At 43.6% G+C, this 17,762-nt stretch overlaps 8 non-coding genes across 8 annotated transcripts; all 8 read left to right on the plus strand.

The window, feature by feature from the left end:
• Positions 1–81: 81 nt before the first annotated feature.
• trnak-uuu (transfer RNA lysine (anticodon UUU)) lies at positions 82–154 on the plus strand. Its single transcript has one exon. It is a non-coding gene; the product is annotated as a tRNA-Lys (tRNA).
• Positions 155–607: 453 nt separating this feature from the next.
• trnas-uga (transfer RNA serine (anticodon UGA)) lies at positions 608–681 on the plus strand. The gene has a single exon. It is a non-coding gene; the product is annotated as a tRNA-Ser (tRNA).
• Positions 682–1,743: 1,062 nt separating this feature from the next.
• On the plus strand, positions 1,744–1,816 carry trnak-uuu (transfer RNA lysine (anticodon UUU)). Its single transcript has one exon. It is a non-coding gene; the product is annotated as a tRNA-Lys (tRNA).
• Positions 1,817–2,269: 453 nt separating this feature from the next.
• Positions 2,270–2,343, plus strand: trnat-ugu (transfer RNA threonine (anticodon UGU)). The gene has a single exon. It is a non-coding gene; the product is annotated as a tRNA-Thr (tRNA).
• Positions 2,344–3,405: 1,062 nt separating this feature from the next.
• Positions 3,406–3,478, plus strand: trnak-uuu (transfer RNA lysine (anticodon UUU)). Its single transcript has one exon. It is a non-coding gene; the product is annotated as a tRNA-Lys (tRNA).
• Positions 3,479–14,527: 11,049 nt separating this feature from the next.
• Positions 14,528–14,600, plus strand: trnak-uuu (transfer RNA lysine (anticodon UUU)). The gene has a single exon. It is a non-coding gene; the product is annotated as a tRNA-Lys (tRNA).
• Positions 14,601–15,154: 554 nt separating this feature from the next.
• trnak-uuu (transfer RNA lysine (anticodon UUU)) lies at positions 15,155–15,227 on the plus strand. The gene has a single exon. It is a non-coding gene; the product is annotated as a tRNA-Lys (tRNA).
• Positions 15,228–16,826: 1,599 nt separating this feature from the next.
• Positions 16,827–16,899, plus strand: trnak-uuu (transfer RNA lysine (anticodon UUU)). The gene has a single exon. It is a non-coding gene; the product is annotated as a tRNA-Lys (tRNA).
• Positions 16,900–17,762: the final 863 nt, after the last annotated feature.

The following is a 17,762-nucleotide window of genomic DNA, read 5'->3' on the forward strand; positions in this document are numbered from 1 at the left end:
GAAGCTGAATGACCAGTGAAGGAAATTCAAAAGATACAATATGATACTTTGAACTGAACTAAGAGAACATTTTTGTAATGGGCCCTGGTAGCTCAGTTGGTAGAGCATCAGACTTTTAATCTGAGGGTCCAGGGTTCAAGTCCCTGTCAGCGTTTTGATTTTGGCTCAAGGCGTTTGCTTCCCAATGAACGGTCGGAAATAAAAATAAAGAATGCAGGATGCTTTATGGAAAGTGGAAGAACCGTGACAACGTCGTGTTTGCCAAATTGCAACAGCCGTCCAGAATTTTCAAGAATTTTTGCTAGATTTTCAGTGAATGTAAAAACTCTCTCCTGGTCTTATCCAGCATTACACCACTGTAGTTTTCTGGCCATGTTTAATCACTTCCCAATTCGCAAAATATTTCCTGTTTGTATACTTCTTTCCTGCAGAACTGCTTTTAAATTAATAACTTTCAGAATAACTGCAGTTTTTACAGTTTCAAAAGCCCAGTGCCGATGAATATTTTAATTTGCACTCTCAAAGTCAGCAGGAGAAATCAACAATACTGATGTTTAATCAAAACAATTGAAATCTGTTCTACACTTGCAAAGCTGTTTTGCAGATTGGTGCTGTGGCTTAGATGGTTAAAGCGCCTGTCTTGAAAACAAGAGATCCTGAGTTCAAATCTCAGCAGTACCTTTATACATTCATGTTTCAGCATGCAGCCTGTGAAGAATGCTTCTCATTCAATGGTGGACACAGGAAATGTTGACAACGTTTCTGTGGTACTGACCTTCAACATTGCTTGCCCTTGATTTATGTCAAACTTCCATATCTCCCACTTTTCACGCAACTTCCATTTTCCTCATCTACTCCATTGCATGTAACCTCGCTTCAGCTCTGAATAAGGATCACACGGATTTGAAACATTAACTTTGTGTCTGGCTCCACAGACATCCTCAAATTTTATGAGCTTTAATCCAATCATTTTTAGTTTCTCATGCACATTCACAACATGTGCAGTATATTCCTTTGAATGCACGACAGGATTGACCTCAGGAAATCCAGTAGGAACATTCTGAATGTCTGTCAGCGATGTCTGTGGGCAAAGATTGAATGATTAAATGATTTACTCTGATGAAGAGTGACCCAGCCTCGAAGCGTTAGCTCGGTTCTCTCTTCACAGATGCTGCCAGACCCACTGAGATTTTCCATCATTTCCTGTTTTTTTTCAGATTTCACATCTGCAGTAATTTGCATTATTATTGGACGATATATGTTGCTGCATGTCAGCAAGAACGATTTGGGTAGGATAAAGGATGGGGCGTTTTCCATGAAGATGTGGCGTTGACAGATCTATTTACACCCTGAAACTTTGCGATTTGCATAATTTGCTACTTTACTCGATGAGCTTACTTGCGTTCACACTCTGCCACAACAAACAACAGATGACACGCTTTATTCCCTCTCTCAAAATCCAATCTGTATCTCTGCAGGTTCCCACTGATATCTCAGCGAACTAAACGTAATCTTCAATGTCTTGAAGTCCCAGTGCATGTCCCTGGGTAACAACAGTTGTCACATCGCAGGTCATTAGTAAAATGTGAGTCCAAGTTGAAGAATTTGAGAAAGAAAGCCGAAGGGAGGCTGCCGGTCTGCTTGCGAGGGAAATGAGCTGGAGAGGCTGAATGACCAGTGAAGGAAATTCAAAAGATACAATATGATACTTTGAACTGAACTATGAGAACATTTTTGTAATGGGCCCTGGTAGCTCAGTCGGTAGAGCATCAGACTTTTAATCTGAGGGTCCAGGGTTCAAGTCCCTGTCAGGGTTTTGATTTTGGCTCAAGGCGTTTGCTTCCCAATGAACGGTCGGAAATAAAAATAAAGAATGCAGGATGCTTTATAGAAAGTGGAAGAACCGTGACAACGTCGTGTTTGCCAAATTGCAACAGCCGTCCAGAATTTTCAAGAATTTTTGCTAGATTTTCAGTGAATGTAAAAACTCTCTCCTGGTCTTATCCAGCATTATACCACTGTAGTTTTCTGGCCATGTTTAATCACTTCCCAATTCGCAAAATATTTCCTGTTTGTATACTTCTTTCCTGCAGAACTGCTTTTAAATTAATAACTTTCAGAATAACTGCAGTTTTTACAGTTTCAAAAGCCCAGTGACGATGAATATTTTAATTTGCACTCTCAAAGTCAGCAGGAGAAATCAACAATACTGATGTTTAATCAAAACAATTGAAATCTGTTCTACACTTGCAAAGCTGTTTTGCAGATTGGTGCTGTGGCTTAGATGGTTAAAGCGCCTGTCTTGTAAACAGGAGATCCTGAGTTCAAACCTCAGCAGTACCTTTATACATTCAGGTTTAAGCATGTAGCCTGTGAAGAATGCTTCTCATTCAATGGTGGACACAGGAAATGTTGACAATGTTTCTGTGGTACTGACCTTCAACATTGCTTGCCCTTGATTTATGTCAAACTTCCATATCTCCCACTTTTCACGCAACTTCCATTTTCCTCATCTACTCCATTGCATGTAACCTCGCTTCAGCTCTGAATAAGGATCACACGGATTTGAAACATTAACTTTGTGTCTGGCTCCACAGACATCCTCAAATTTTATGAGCTTTAATCCAATCATTTTTAGTTTCTCATGCACATTGACAACATGTGCAGTATATTCCTTTGAATGCACGACAGGATTGACCTCAGGAAATCCAGTAGGAACATTCTGAATGTCTGTCAGTGATGTCTGTGGGCAAAGATTGAATGATTAAATGATTTACTCTGATGAAGAGTGACCCAGCCTCCAAGCGTTAGCTCGGTTCTCTCTTCACAGATGCTGCCAGACCCACTGAGATTTTCCATCATTTCCTGTTTTTTTTCAGATTTCACATCTGCAGTAATTTGCATTATTATTGGACGATATATGTTGCTGCATGTCAGCAAGAACGATTTGGGTAGGATAAAGGATGGGGCGTTTTCCATGAAGATGTGGCGTTGACAGATCTATTTACACCCTGAAACTTTGCGATTTGCATAATTTGCTACTTTACTCGATGAGCTTACTTGCGTTCACACTCTGCCACAACAAACAACAGATGACACGCTTTATTCCCTCTCTCAAAATCCAATCTGTATCTCTGCAGGTTCCCACTGATATCTCAGTGAACTAAATGTAATCTTCAATGTATTGAAGTCCCAGTGCATGTCCCTGGGTAACAACAGTTGTCACATCACAGGTCATTGGTAAAATGCGAGTCCAAGTTGAAGAATTTGAGAAAGAAAGCCGAAGGGAGGCTGCCGGTCTGCTTGCGAGGGAAATGAGCTGGAGAGGCTGAATTACCAGTGAAGGAAATTCAAAAGATACAATATGAGACTTTGAAGTGAGCTGTGAGAACATTTTTGAAATGTGCCTTGGTAGCTCAGTCGGTAGAGCATCAGACTTTTAATCTGAGGGTCCAGGGTTCAAGTCCCTGTCAGGGTTTTGATTTTGGCTCAAGGTGTTTGCTTCCCAATGAACGGAAATAAAAATAAAGAATGCAGGATGCTTTATAGAAAGTGGAAGAACCGTGACAACGTCGTGTTTGCCAAATTGCAACAGCCGTCCAGAATTTTCAAGAATTTTTGCTAGATTTTCAGTGAATGTAAAAACTCTCTCCTGGTCTTATCCAGCATTATACCACTGTAGTTTTCTGGCCATGTTTAATCACTTCCCAATTCGCAAAATATTTCCTGTTTGTATACATCTTTCCTGCAGAACTGCTTTTAAATTAATAACTTTCCGAATAACTGCAGTTTTTACAGTTTCAAAAGCCCAGTGCTGATGAATATTTTAGTTTGCACTCTCAAAGTCAGCAGGAGAAATCAACAATACTGATGTTTAATCAAAACAATTGAAATCTGTTCTAAACTTGCAAAGCTGTTTTGCCGATTGGTGCTGTGGCTTAGATGGTTAAAACGCCTGTCTTGTAAACAGAAGATCCTGAGTTCAACTCTCAACAGTACCTTTATACATTCAGGTTTAAGCATGTAGCCTGTGAAGGATGCTCCTCATTTAATGGTGGACACAGGAAATGTTGACAACATTTCTGTGGTACTGACCTTCAACATTGCTTTCCCTTGATTTATGTCAAACTTCCATATCTCCCACTTTTCACGCAACTTCCATTTTCCTCATCTACTCCATTGCATGTAACCTCGCTTCAGCTCTGAATAAGGATCACACGGATTTGAAACATTAACTTTGTGTCTGGCTCCACAGACATCCTCTAATTTTCTGAGCTTTAATCCAATCATATTTAGTTTCTCATGCAGATTCACAACATCTGCAGTATTTTCCTTTGAATGCACGACAGAATTGACCTCAGGAAATAGAGTAGGAACATTTTGAATGTCTGTCAGCGATGTCTGTGAGCAAAGATTGAATGATTAAATGATTTACTCTGATGAAGAGTGACGCAGCCTCGAAATGTTAGCTCGGTTCTCTCTTCACAGATGCTGCCAGACCCGCTGAGATTTTCCATCATTTCCTGTTTTTTTTCAGATTTCACATCTGCAGTCATTTGCGTTTTTATTGGACGATATATGTTGCTGCATGCTAGCAAGAACGAATAGGGTGGGATAAAGGATGGGGCGTTTTCCATGAAGATGTGGCGTTGACAGATCTATTTACACCCTGAAATTTGCGATTTGCATAATTTGCTTCTTTACTAGATGAGCTTACTTGCGTTCACTCTCTGCCACAACAATCACCAGATGACACCCTTTATTCCCTCTCTTAAAATACAATCTGTATCTCTGTAGCTTCCCACTCATATGTCAGAGAACTAACCTTACTCGTCAATGTCTTGAAGTCCCAGTGCATTGTCCCTGCGCAACAACAGTTGCCACATCGCAAGTCATTGGGAAGATGCGAGTCCAAGTTGAAGATTTTGGGAAAGGAAACCAAAGGGAGGCTGCCGGTCTGCTTGTGACGAATGTGATATAAAATAGTTACTTTAGAGATATTAGTTAATGTAATGTAGAAATAAGCCACTTTGATTCTGGCAAGTAGAGACAAAGGATTTTAGACCGCATGGAAAAAAGCAGGAAGAGGTGTGTCTATGAGAGTGATGCTGCATTGATAGGGGCCGGAGAAAGGGATTGGAAGTGAGCCAATCAGAATAGATCAAACAAGTCAGGAGGGACATAGGATGACCTATGGGTGTCGAGTATGTGAAACTTGATGCCATTTGAATGTATCAGTACTGATCTCTTTGTGTGGGACATTCACTTAGCTCCCGGGGCTGCAGAGAGCAACATGTTATCTGTATCACTGTGGGCTAGGTAGCTTGCAAGCTGAATAAAATAACTAATGTTATACCTGCAAATCCATCTCGACTTTTATTGAGGCCAGACTGACGGATAAAGAAATTTGGGATTCAACCTTTGGTGCCGAAAACCTGGATTTCTCAGGGCGATCCTGGTTTCAACTGCGAAATCAGAATTAGACTGATTATGAACAGGAGGATGGGGAACGAGGGCCCTCAATGCAGAACTGGAAAATGACCGCACATTGATTGTTCCCCTCTTCTTATCGTCTGATTAGTCTGGTCACTCGCGGTTGGCACAGAAAGACCGCCACGATGAAATCACAGGTCAGTCTGGGGATTAGCATTTTAATTGATGAGATTTCATTTGTGAGTTAATTCGGCTGGGGTAGGCTATATTGTTGATGGGACATTTAAAACTATAAATGGTTCAACTTAATTTGTGAGTTAATTCGGCTGGGGAAGGCTATATTGTTGATGGGACATTTAAAACTATAAATGGTTCAACTTCATTTGTGAGTTAATTCGGTTGGGTTAGATTATGGGAGGTCGATGCGACATTTGAAATTGAAAATGGTTCACCTCCATGTGTGTGTGTGTTAAAAATATAGTTGATTAAGCTAAAATTGTCTCCTTGGACTGTAGTGGCGAAAAACGCAGTTCCGAGGACTAGTTGAGATTATGGGGAATTCCTTGGATAGCACAAATGATCCAGGCATGCCACTGCAAATATTATGTGATAAGTATCCGGACAAAGCGAAGGATTTTAGAAAATTGTCAGCACAGTTAAGAACTAAAATGGGAGATGAATGGCCACTAGGGGGCACCAAAGACCTAGAAATGGTTAAGAAAATCCAGGGACAAATTTGGAGAAAAAAATCAAAGTATGAAAGCTGAAGAATTAATTGGATTATGGAGGCAATATTGTCAAGAGGAAAGAGATAAGATTATGTTGTCTAGCTGGCAGGACAATGCCCTTAAAATGGGGATTCCAATTAGTGAACAGGGTAACCTAAAAACATTACAGATCTTGAAAAAGGAATGAGCATTTAAAAAAAGAGCAAGTAGAGACAGGAAAGACACGGGTCAAACAAGAGATGAGCTACGTAGTTCAATGGCTGGCCTTGAATTGACAGAAAAAGAAAAATTCAATAATTTGGAAAAGTCAGTAAAAGTTCCGTCTGCACCTGTAGCATGGTCTGCGTTCATTCCAGAACCACCAGAGTACAATAATATATACCCAGTCATTGCTCCCCAGATTCCAAATATGCCAGAAACTCAAGCCCTTTTGGATGATAGTGTGGGTGATAGTGTGGGTCCTGATTTACCAACTGCACGACCAGAAGAGCAAAAGGAACTCTGTCCCACAAGCCCAGTTAGCTCTAGGGCAAGATCTCAGACAGCGAGAGAGGGGCTTGACCCTCACCAGAAACAATTAAGCATATCACCTAAGTCTCTCCAAACTAAGGAGAAACCACAAGATTCGGGAACAAAGGAAGCTGAAACAACTTCTTTTGAAGAGAAAGAACTCCCCCTAGTGACAGGGAGAGACGTTGAAGTCTTGGAACAACCAGGGGAAATATCTAGAGTGCCCCCTGGTGACATTCAGAGACAGTTACCGATTAGGAAGATGCGAAACCCCGACGCAGTGACTGCGGGAGCGAACCCCACGATAGACGTTTACTTCCCATGGACACCCAGTGAGATGATGGCTATTATGGCTACAATCCCAGATAGAAAAAAATCTCCTGCTGCCTTCGTGGATTCCTTGAGAACTACCATCTCAATTTATCAAGCTGATTCAAGGGACCTCTGGGCCCTAGTCCAGCAGATTTTAACCCCAGCAGAGTACCGCAATTATCTTAACCACCTGAATTATGCTAGTCATGCCGCACTTCAGCAGGCCTATGCGTTAGACGACGATAGAAGGACACAGATCTTGAATGCGTTGAATACACATTTTAAAGGCCCATAAATCTTTCTGTTATCTTAGACCTAAAACCTAAGAAGACTGAAGAGCCAGAGGAATTTCTGGAGCGTTTTAATGAAATCTACCGGGGGCAGTCAGGCGATTTGCTGTATCAAAATGGTCAGAATTCTCCTCAATATTGTGCTATGTTAATGCATTGCCTACCACCTTCTGTGGTTACTGCTGTGAAATGTAATAACATGAATTGGACAGAGAACGACCCTTCCCAGATGGCAAGGGTAGTCAGATTTTATTGGAAGGAGGGTGTAGGCCAAGAAGGAGGCTCAGTTACAAAGCTTAAGACTGAGTATGTAATGAAAAAGGATGATTGGCGATCCCAACAAGCGGCAGAAATGGTAGTTTACCAGCAGGAGCCCCAATATAGTGACTTTGGGTGGGAGGATCAGCGAAGAGGAGGATACCAAACCCACCCAAAGGGACCCTCACCCCCTTTTTATGGCCCACCGAACAAATCAACAGCTCTACAACCGCAGCCCCCTCTGAGGGGACATTGGTCTACTGGAAGAAGAGGACGGGGCAGAAATAGAGGGAGCAATGCATGTTTTAATTGCGGCCGTGTAGATCACTGGCAACAGGGATGCCCCTTTAAAAGACAGGCAGTAGAAGGAGATTATCCGACCCAAAGGAGAGGGTACCCACCAAGGGGAGGACAGACGAGATACACTGACTTCTCCCAGGAAAACCCTTTCCCAACACAGGATTGACTAGCTAATTTAGCCATAAGGACTCTCCAATCGGACAGGGAACCTATTATCTCTCTGCAGATAGGAGATCAACATCACTCATTTGTAATCGACACCGGGGCAGCCATGTCTTCTGTGCAATCAGCACTTAAATTACCATTATCCGACCACACGCAGCAATTGTCAGGGTTCCAAGGACAGGTGTGTGAGTATCCTATTTCTGAACCAGTGACAGTCACTAACGAGAATAAGTCTGCAGAGCATCAGTTTGTAGTGACTACTGGATTGGACTGTAACTTGTTGGCCCGAGATTTACTGTGTATCTTGCAGCTACAGCTAGAATGCGGAGATGAGGGGGTATCGGTTACATCATGGAGGATGAGACAACAGTGCTATATTTCTATCACCCCCCAGTGGTGGACGTTAGACGTTGAACAGTCACTGCATCACGTTACCCTGGCCTATGACAGAACTGGACGAAACAGGGAGTTGGAGGACAAATACCGGCCATTACTTGAGACCGAATGGCCAGTCAAGGTTACAGCCACAGTCACGGGAAAAGAAGGTACAGCCGATTTTGTTACAATATCACCACATTTATGGCCACAGTCAGCTTCGGTAAGCCCTCATATTACACGTCAGGTCCGTGACCAGTACCATGCCAGGGATATGGGGCGAATGGTCAGAAGGGCGGTGGATCATTCGGATCCAACAGACTACGCACTTCAAGTCATGCCGGACGGCACTACCATAAAATATTTTGAGGTCCCTGAAACGATTAACACTCGACTGCAGCATCACAGGGGACATGATGTGTTGGAATATGTCAATCCACAGGTCTGGGCGGAATACCCATCACAAGTGGGAAAGACAAATGTTACACCTATTAAGGTGATGATTAAGGATCATGTAAAGCTACCTTCCATTCGACTATACCCCCTGAAATCTCAAGCTGCTTCATCAATAGATAAATTAATTCAAGAGCTGTTGAAACAGGGTATTTTGGTCCCTTGCCAATCATAATGTAACACCCCCATACTTGCTGTGCCTAAACCAGCCAAACCAGACCAGCACCGATTAGTACAGGATTTACGTTCAATTAATGCCATCGCATAGCCATTACATGCTCTCGTCCCTAACCCTGCCCACATACTGGCTCAAATTCCAGCTCAAGCCCGGGTCTTCGCCGTAATTGACCTTCAGCACGCCTTCTTTGCCCTCCCACTTGCGACTGAAAGTCAATATTTGTTTGCCTTCACTTACAATGGACAGCAGTATACCTGGACCCGACTGCCACAGGGGTTCGTCAATTCACCTACACTCTTCTCCAGATGTCTGCAGACCCAACTCCAGGCCTTGACATTGGAGCATGGTTCCACTCTGGTGCAGTATGTAGATGACATATTGGTGGCAAGTCCTGATGAGCCCAGTAATAGGGATGATGTGATCCAATTATTGAACCACCTATCCTCGTTCGGTTATGTTGTTTCACAAGCAAAGGTCTTGGTGGCTCAGAGAAAAGTTAAGTTCTTAGGAGTTTTACTTACAGCCACAGAAAGAAGTCTCGAACCCAGTAGTATTGAACCAATATGCCAATTCCCCGCCCCTACAATAGCCAAGGAGGTTCGTCATTGGCTGGGTATGATGAATTATTGTCGGCAGTGGATACCAAACATCGCTGTCTATACAAAGCTGCTGACGCCTTACACTAGTGAAGGGGGGAATTTTACTCTCACCACCGAGGCACTCGAGGCCTTCCGTTGCCTGAAGCAGGCCCTGCTACAAGCACCGGCCCTCGGTAGGCCCCTATACGACCGATCATTCCAGATTTACTGTACTGTTCTGGAAGGATGTTCAACAGCGGTACTCACCCAGCAACATGGGGACAAGCACCGGCCCGTAGCATATTACTCTTCCAAACTCGACCCAGTGGCGTTGGGCCACCCTGTTGCACCCAGATCTTGGCAGCGATATACAATAGTTTGCAGGCTGCTGCCAACATCACTCTCCAACAGGATATTACGGTGTATAGCTCCCACTCGGTAATCGCACTATTGGGGCAACTGCAGACTCAGCATCTTACCGCAGCTCGTCAGAATAGGTATGAGGTATACCTTTTGAACAATCCACGTCTGACATTTAAATACTGTACCACTATCAATCCAGCCTGTTTTCTCAGTGGTCCCCCTGTCAATGAGGAGGCGCCTGGTCACGACTGTTTAGCCTTGATTCAGGAAACTACAACAATAAGGGACGATCTGAGTGATATTCCGTTAGAACAACCTGACATGATTATGTATGTTGATGGCAGTGCATTAGTAAGCCCCACTGGCCGGAGACTGTCGGGTTATGCAATCATAGATCAGGATGGTCTGATTCTAGAAGCGGCAGCTTTCCAAACCCCTTACTCAGCACAACAAGCCGAACTTTTTGCCCTCACCCGTGCATGTTTACTGGGGGGAGATCGCCGGGTAAATATCTACACTGACTCCCGATATGCTTTCGGGGTAGTTCATGACTTCGGACAACTCTGGAAGAATAGGGGATTCCTTACCTCGGCAGGCACAGAAATATCCAACCGGGGTTTAGTTAATGACCTACTGCAGGCCCTCCTTATGCCCGCGCAGATTTCCGTTATTAAATGCGCTGCCCACACGAATGGTACAACCCCAGTTGACGTTGGTAATGAACGAGCAGATTGTGCAGCGCGAACAGCCGCGCAAATTCAGCAAGTGATGGTGCCTAAGATGTTAAGTCAGACTAAACGATCTAATATAAATATGACTGCTTCTGACAAGTCAATGCCAACCATCCAAGACGTCATAAGATTACAGGAGGACGCTCCTGAGAGTGATAAACAAATGTGGAAACGGTTAGGTTGTACATATGATTCTGTTTCCTCTTTATGGACCACGCCTGCACATCAGACTTGTATGTCTGATGTGCTGGCTTTATGGGTCATTGAATGTGTACACTTTTCAACTCATTGTGGGGCTCGAGGGACTAGTGATTTGTTGCTGGACACTTGGTGGCACCCTAAAATGCAGGGGTTGGCCCAAAGTATCAGTAATAGGTGTTTGATTTGTCAGCAATATAACACCGGAAAAGGTATCTCTTGTGGGAAGGGGCAAACCCCGTTGCCCAGTGGTCCCTTTGAGACGCTCCAAATGGATTACATTGAGTTGGAAAGGTGTCAATGTTATAAATATGTTTTGGTCATTGTGGATGTGTTCAGCAGATGGGTCGAGGCGTATCCGACTATCGATAATAAAGCTGCTACTGTGGTTAAAGTCTTGATGAGGGAAATCATTCCCCGGTACGGTATACCAGCTCAGTTAAGTTCTGATAATGGGCCTCATTTTATTGGACAAATTAACAAGGAGTTTTGCTCCCAGTTGGGCATACGCCAGCAGTTACACTGTGCTTATAGACCGCAGGCGGCCGGGTTGGTTGAGAGACACAATCAGACCCTCAAAACTAAATTGGCTAAATTAAGAGCAGACACGGGACTGACATGGCTTAAGTTGCTCCCCGTTGCCCTCTTCCAGCTGCGGGTTACACCTGCGGGACCGGCCCGGCTCTCTCCCGCCGAGATTCTTTATGGCAGGCCTCTTAGAACTCCCTGGAGCCTGCAGGTTCCCAGACTGGTTCAGTTTCATCAGATGACTGAAGAGATGACCACCTATGTTCTAGCCCTCACGCAAGTGCTCAAGGAACTCCATGGCCATGTCCGCGCGGCTCACCAGCCATCGCCCCAGTACCTAGCTCACTTTCAGTCCAGCCCGGTAGTTATGTCATGGTCAAAAATTGGACTAGGAAGGGGTCGGAGCCGCGATGGGATGGGCCCTTCCAAGTTCTCCTTACCACCCCCACAGCAGTTAAAGTGGAGGGGCGAAGTGCTTGGGTCCACCTACATCACTGTAAATTGAGTCCATCTCCACTACTGTAAAAGGTCAGATACTAAACTGCCTCCCTTCTCCAGTGCTATTTTACAGGTGTGGAGCATGATGGAGTGGCTACGCATCGTCTGTATGATATTTGGCCTCACTTCGCTTGGCGTGTTATTGGCGATGGACATGGAAAAGGGGAATATTATGTATCTGTGTAGCCCCAACCAATCTACAAGGATACATCACCTATGCAAAGGTGATGTTCTTCACTGCCCCCATATACGAGGACATGGTATCGACTCATGGAAGGTCATCAAAGTTAAGGAGAATGCAGGAGTCATGAAGCAGTTGCACCGGTCCCGGCGATGGGAAGGGAACATTATGTGGACATTGCCTTGTTTTTGGAATACATGTAAATTCGATTTTGGATGTGTTAAGAGTGGTGCAATAAAGGTAAAATCAGGCCGTCAGGAGAGCGTAGGAAGAGGCTATGAGAAAGTGAAAGGGACTAGAGAGAGGACGGGGCGTATGAGAAGGGAAGTACAGCTAGAACGTAGGTTACCGGGAGATACACTTAAGTTAATTAAAGGCCAAACTGAGGAAAACCCGGGTAGTATGAATCTCTTCTACCAGATTTACCACCGCTTGTATGGCCAGGGACGGGTTGTCTGCTACCCAAACCCCGCAGCGGTGTCTAGGTTATTTTCTGTTTCACCGCTTTGGGGCACTCCCCAAACGGTGGTTCATTGTCAGCATTCCGAGCCACTGCCCGATCAGGTCACTCTTCCTTACGATCCGGGTTCAGCACCACCGGCTATTTGCCTTCCCCTTCCTCGGGATAATTCCCATTCACAGTACGATAGGCTGCGACGGTGGAGGGTGTACATACCTAGCCACTTCACTCCCAATAGGGATTCCCGGTCGTACGAGAATTGCTTCAGCAGTGAAGAATTTGGCTGTTTGCCGGTAGAGGTGGACACAAATATAACATGTCTGTTTCCCACCTGTACGGACAGGAGGTGCCCTATCACCCAGGCGTCTGGCCAATGCGTTTGTTACAACACCACTTGCGTTCCATTGAACGCCGGCCTCCAGCTCCTTTGTGGCTGGGCAAATGTCTCTCATATCACTGTTGGGACTAGGGCTTTCCGCATTGCTAGGCGGCCCGAATGGGCGTTTCAAAGTTGGATAAACTGGGCTACTGGAGGGTCCTTACGCAACCGATATGCTGATTGTGATGCTAGCCTGCACACAGAGCAAGGATACTACTTTTTATTTAATGGTACAGCGACCAACGTTTTGTCACCCCCATTTCCCCGCCGAATTGCTATAGGGACTCTAGTCCCTACCACAGTCCCCTGCCCTTCGGCATGGAACCTGCATAATCAGTTAGCACGCCGGGCAGTCTCTGCTGAATTTTGCGAGAACTGGAAAAAACCTCAGGTTCTTGCACCCAACCGGGGCCACTCAGCCGGGTGGGGCATTCTGAGCGTATTGACACTGGGAGGTGTGGGGGGTTCCTTGGCTGTCAGTGATCGGAATTATTTTATTTGCGGCCTTACCATCTTGGGAAATGAAACCTTGGGAGCCCTCGGGGCAATAACCAAGGAGTTGTCTCAGCTACGGTTGTTTGCAATGCAGAACCGGTATGCTCTTGACTATCTTCTGGCCCGTGAGGTTGGGGTATGCGCCATAGTGCAGGGCAAGTGTATCGTGGGATTTCAAGACTTGACCGCTAACATCACTAAATTTATGGATCGCATACGGGATCACTTGGACGGGATGCAGGATCCTGGCTCTTGGGGTAACTGGGGATTTGGAGGTTGGAAGGACTGGTTGATAAATATGGCCATGTATCGAGTGGTAGCTATCGGCTGCATCTTTGTGGGCCTGGCCATCCTTAAATGTGTGATGGGTAGAATGCGGGGTGCACTGGATCAGATCACCGCCCCCAAAAATTTAACTGTTAAAATCCATGAGGGTGAAGCAGATGAAGGGGGGCTAAGACAGGAATTGGAAATGCAGCGACGGATCTTTTTAGATGAGGAACCGTAGCTATGGATTGGATAGTTCGGTTATCATGGAATGATAAAAGGAGGGAATGACGAATGTGATATAAAATAGTTACTTTAGAGATATTAGTTAATGTAATGTAGAAATAAGCCACTTTGATTCTGGCAAGTAGAGACAAAGGATTTTAGACCGCATGGAAAAAAGCAGGAAGAGGTGTGTCTATGAGAGTGATGCTGAATTGATAGGGGCTGGAGAAAGGGATTGGAAGTGAGCCAATCAGAATAGATCAAACAAGTCAGGAGGGACATAGGATGACCTATGGGTGTCGAGTATGTGAAACTTGATGCCATTTGAATGTATCAGTACTGATCTCTTTGTCTGGGACATTCACTTAGTTCCCGGGGCTGCAGAGAGCAACATGTTATCTGTATCACTGTGGACTCGGTAGCTTGCAAGCTGAATAAAATAACTAATGTTATACCTGCAAATCCATCTCGACTTTTATTGAGGCCAGACTGACGGATAAAGAAATTTGGGATTCAACATTTGCGAGGGAAATGAGCTGGAGAGGCTGAATTACCAGTGAAGGAAATTTTAAAGATACAATATGAGACTTTGATATGAGCTATGAAAGTATTGTTGAAACGGGCCCTGGTAGCTCAGTCGGTAGAGCATCAGACTTTTAATATGAGGGTCCAGGATTCAAGTCCCTGTCAGGGCTTTGATTTTGGCTCAAGGTGTTTGCTTCCCAATGAATGGTCAGAAATAAAAAATAAAGAATGCAGGATGCTTTATGGAAAGTGGAAGAACCGTGACAACGTCGTGTTTGTCAAATTGCAAGAGCCGTCCTGAATTTTCAAGAATTTTTGCTAGATTTTCAGTGAATGTAAAAACTCTCCTGGTCTTGTCCTGCATTATACCACTGTAGTTTTCTGGCCAAGTTTAATCACTTCCCAATTCACAAAATATTTCCTGTTTGTATACTTCTTTCCTGCAGAACTGCTTTTAAATTAATAACTTTCAGAAATAACTGCAATTTTTACAGTTTCAAAAGCCCAGTGCCGATGAATATTTTAGTTTGCACTCTCAAAGTCACATCACAGGTCATTGGAAAAATGCGAGTCCAAGTTGAAGAATTTGAGAAAGAAAGCCGAAGGGAGGCTGCCGGTCTGCTTGCGAGGGAAATGAGCTGGAGAGGCTGAATGACCAGTGAAGGAAATTCAAAAGCTACAATATGAGACTTTGAAGTGAGCTGTGAGAAAACTTTTGAAATGGGCCTTGGTAGCTCAGTCGGTAGAGCATCAGACTTTTAATCTGAGGGTCCAGGGTTCAAATCCCTGTCAGGGTTTTGATTTTGGCTCAAGGTGTTTGCTTCCCAATGAACGGTAGGAAACGAAAAATAAAGAATGCAGGATGCTTTATGGAAAGTGGAAGAACCGTCACAACGTCGTGTTTGCCAAGTTGCAACAGCTGTCCAGAATTTTCAAAAATTGTGCTAGATTTTCAATTGATGTAAAAACTCTCTCCTGTTCTTATCCAGCATTATACCACTATAGTTTTCTGGCCATGTTTAATAATTTCCCAATTCACAAAATATTTCCTGTTTGTATACTTCTTTCCTGCAGAACTGCTTTTAAATTAATAACTTTCAGAAATAACTGCAATTTTTACAGTTTCAAAAGCCCAGTGCCGATGAATATTTTAATTTGCTCACTCAAAGTCAGCAGGAGAAATCAACAATACTGATGTTTAATCAAAACAATTGAAATCTGTTCTACACTTGCAAAGCTGTCTTGCAGATTGGTGCTGTGGGTTAGATGGTTAAAGCGCCTGTCTTGTAAACAGGTGTCCCTGAGATCAAATCTCAGCAGTACTTATATATATTCAGGTGAAAGCATGTAGCCTGTGAAGAATGCTCCTCATTTAATGGTGAACACAGAAAATGTTGACAACATTTCTGTGGTACTGACCTTCAAGATTGCTTTCCCTAGATTTATGTCAAACTTGATTCAAACTTCCATATCTCCCACTTTTCACGCAACTTGCATTTTCCTCATCTACTCCATTGCATGTAACCTCGCTTCAGCTCTGAATAAGGATCACACGGATTTGAAACATTAACTTTGAGACTGGCTCCACAGACATCCTCAAATTTTATGAGCTTTAATCCAATCGTTTTTAGTTTCTCATGCAGATTCACAACATGTGCAGTATTTTCCTTTGAATGCACGACAGGATTGACCTCAGAAAATCCAGTAGGAACATTTTGAAAGTCTGTCAGCGATGTCTGTGAGCAAAGATTGATCGATTAAATGAATTACTGATGAAGAGTGACGCAGCCTCGAAACGTTCGCTCGGTTCTCTCTTCACAGATGCTGCCAGACCCACTGAGATTTTGCATCATTTCCTGTTTTAATTCAGATTTCACATCTGCAGTAATTTGCCTTTTTATTGGACGATATATGTTGCTGCATGTCAGCAAGAACGATTTGGGTAGGATAAAGGATGGGGCGTTTTCCATGAAGATGTGGCGTTGACAGATCTATTTACACCCTGAAACTTTGCGATTTGCATAATTTGTTACTTTACTCGATGACCTTACTTGCGTTCACCCTCTGCCACAAGAAACAACAGATGACACGCTTTATTCCCTCTCTCAAAATACAATCTGTATCTCTGCAGCTACCCACTGATATCTCAGCGAACTAACCGTAATCTTCAATGTCTTGAAGTCCCAGTGCATGTCCCTGGGTAACAACAGTTGTCACATCACAGGTCATTGGTAAAATGTGAGTCCAAGTTGAAGAATTTGAGAAAGGAAGCCGAAGGGAGGCTGCCGGTCTGCTTGCGAGGGAAATGAGCTGGAGAGGCTGAATTACCAGTGAAGGAAATTCAAAAGATACAATATGAGACGTTGACGTGAGCTATAAGAGCATTGCTGAAATGGGCACTGGTAGCTCAGTCGGTAGAGCGTCAGACTTTTGATCTGAGGGTCCAGGGTTCAAGTCCCTGTCAGGGTTTTGATTATGGCTCAAGGCCTTTGCTTCCCAATGAACGGCAGGAAATATAAATTAAGAATGCAGGATGCTTTATGGAAAGTGGAAGAACCGTGACAACGTCGTGTTTGCCAAATTGCAACAGCCGTCCAGAATTTTCAAGAATTTTTGCTAGATTTGTATCTAGCAAAATGTATAGTGTAGTGAATGTATAAACTCTCTCCTGGTCTTATCCAGCATTATACCACTGTAGTTTTCTGGCCATGATTAATCACTTCCCAATTCGCAAAATATTTCCTGTTTGTATACTTCTTTCCTGCAGAACTTCTTTTAAATTAATAACTTTCAGAAATAACTGCAATTTTTCAGTTTCAAAAGCCCAGTGCGAATGAATATTTTAATTTGCACTCTCAAAGTCAGCAGGAGAAATCAACAATACAAAATTTAATCAAAACAATTGAAATCTGTTCTACACTTGCAAAGCTTTCTGGCAGATTGGTGCTGTGGCTTAGATGGTTAAAGCACTTGTCTTGTAAACAGGAAATCCTGAGTTCAAATCTTAGCAGTACCTTTATACGTTCAGGTCGAAGCATGTAGCCTGTGACGAATGCTCCTCATTCAATGGTGAACGCAAAAAATGTTGACAACATTTCTGTGGTACTGACCTTCAAGATTGCTTTTCCCTGTTTTATGTCAAACTTGATTCAAACTTCCCTATCGCCCATTTTTCACTCAACTTCCATTTACCTCATCTACTCCATTGCATGTAACCTCGCTTCAGCTCTGAATAAGGATCACACGGATTTGAAACATTAACTTTGTGTCTGCCTCCACAGACATCCTCAAATTTTATGAGCTTTAATCCAATCATTTTTAGTTTCTCATGC

Source organism: Scyliorhinus torazame, chromosome 4, assembly GCF_047496885.1.
Source record: "Scyliorhinus torazame isolate Kashiwa2021f chromosome 4, sScyTor2.1, whole genome shotgun sequence".
NCBI lineage: Eukaryota > Metazoa > Chordata > Chondrichthyes > Carcharhiniformes > Scyliorhinidae > Scyliorhinus > Scyliorhinus torazame.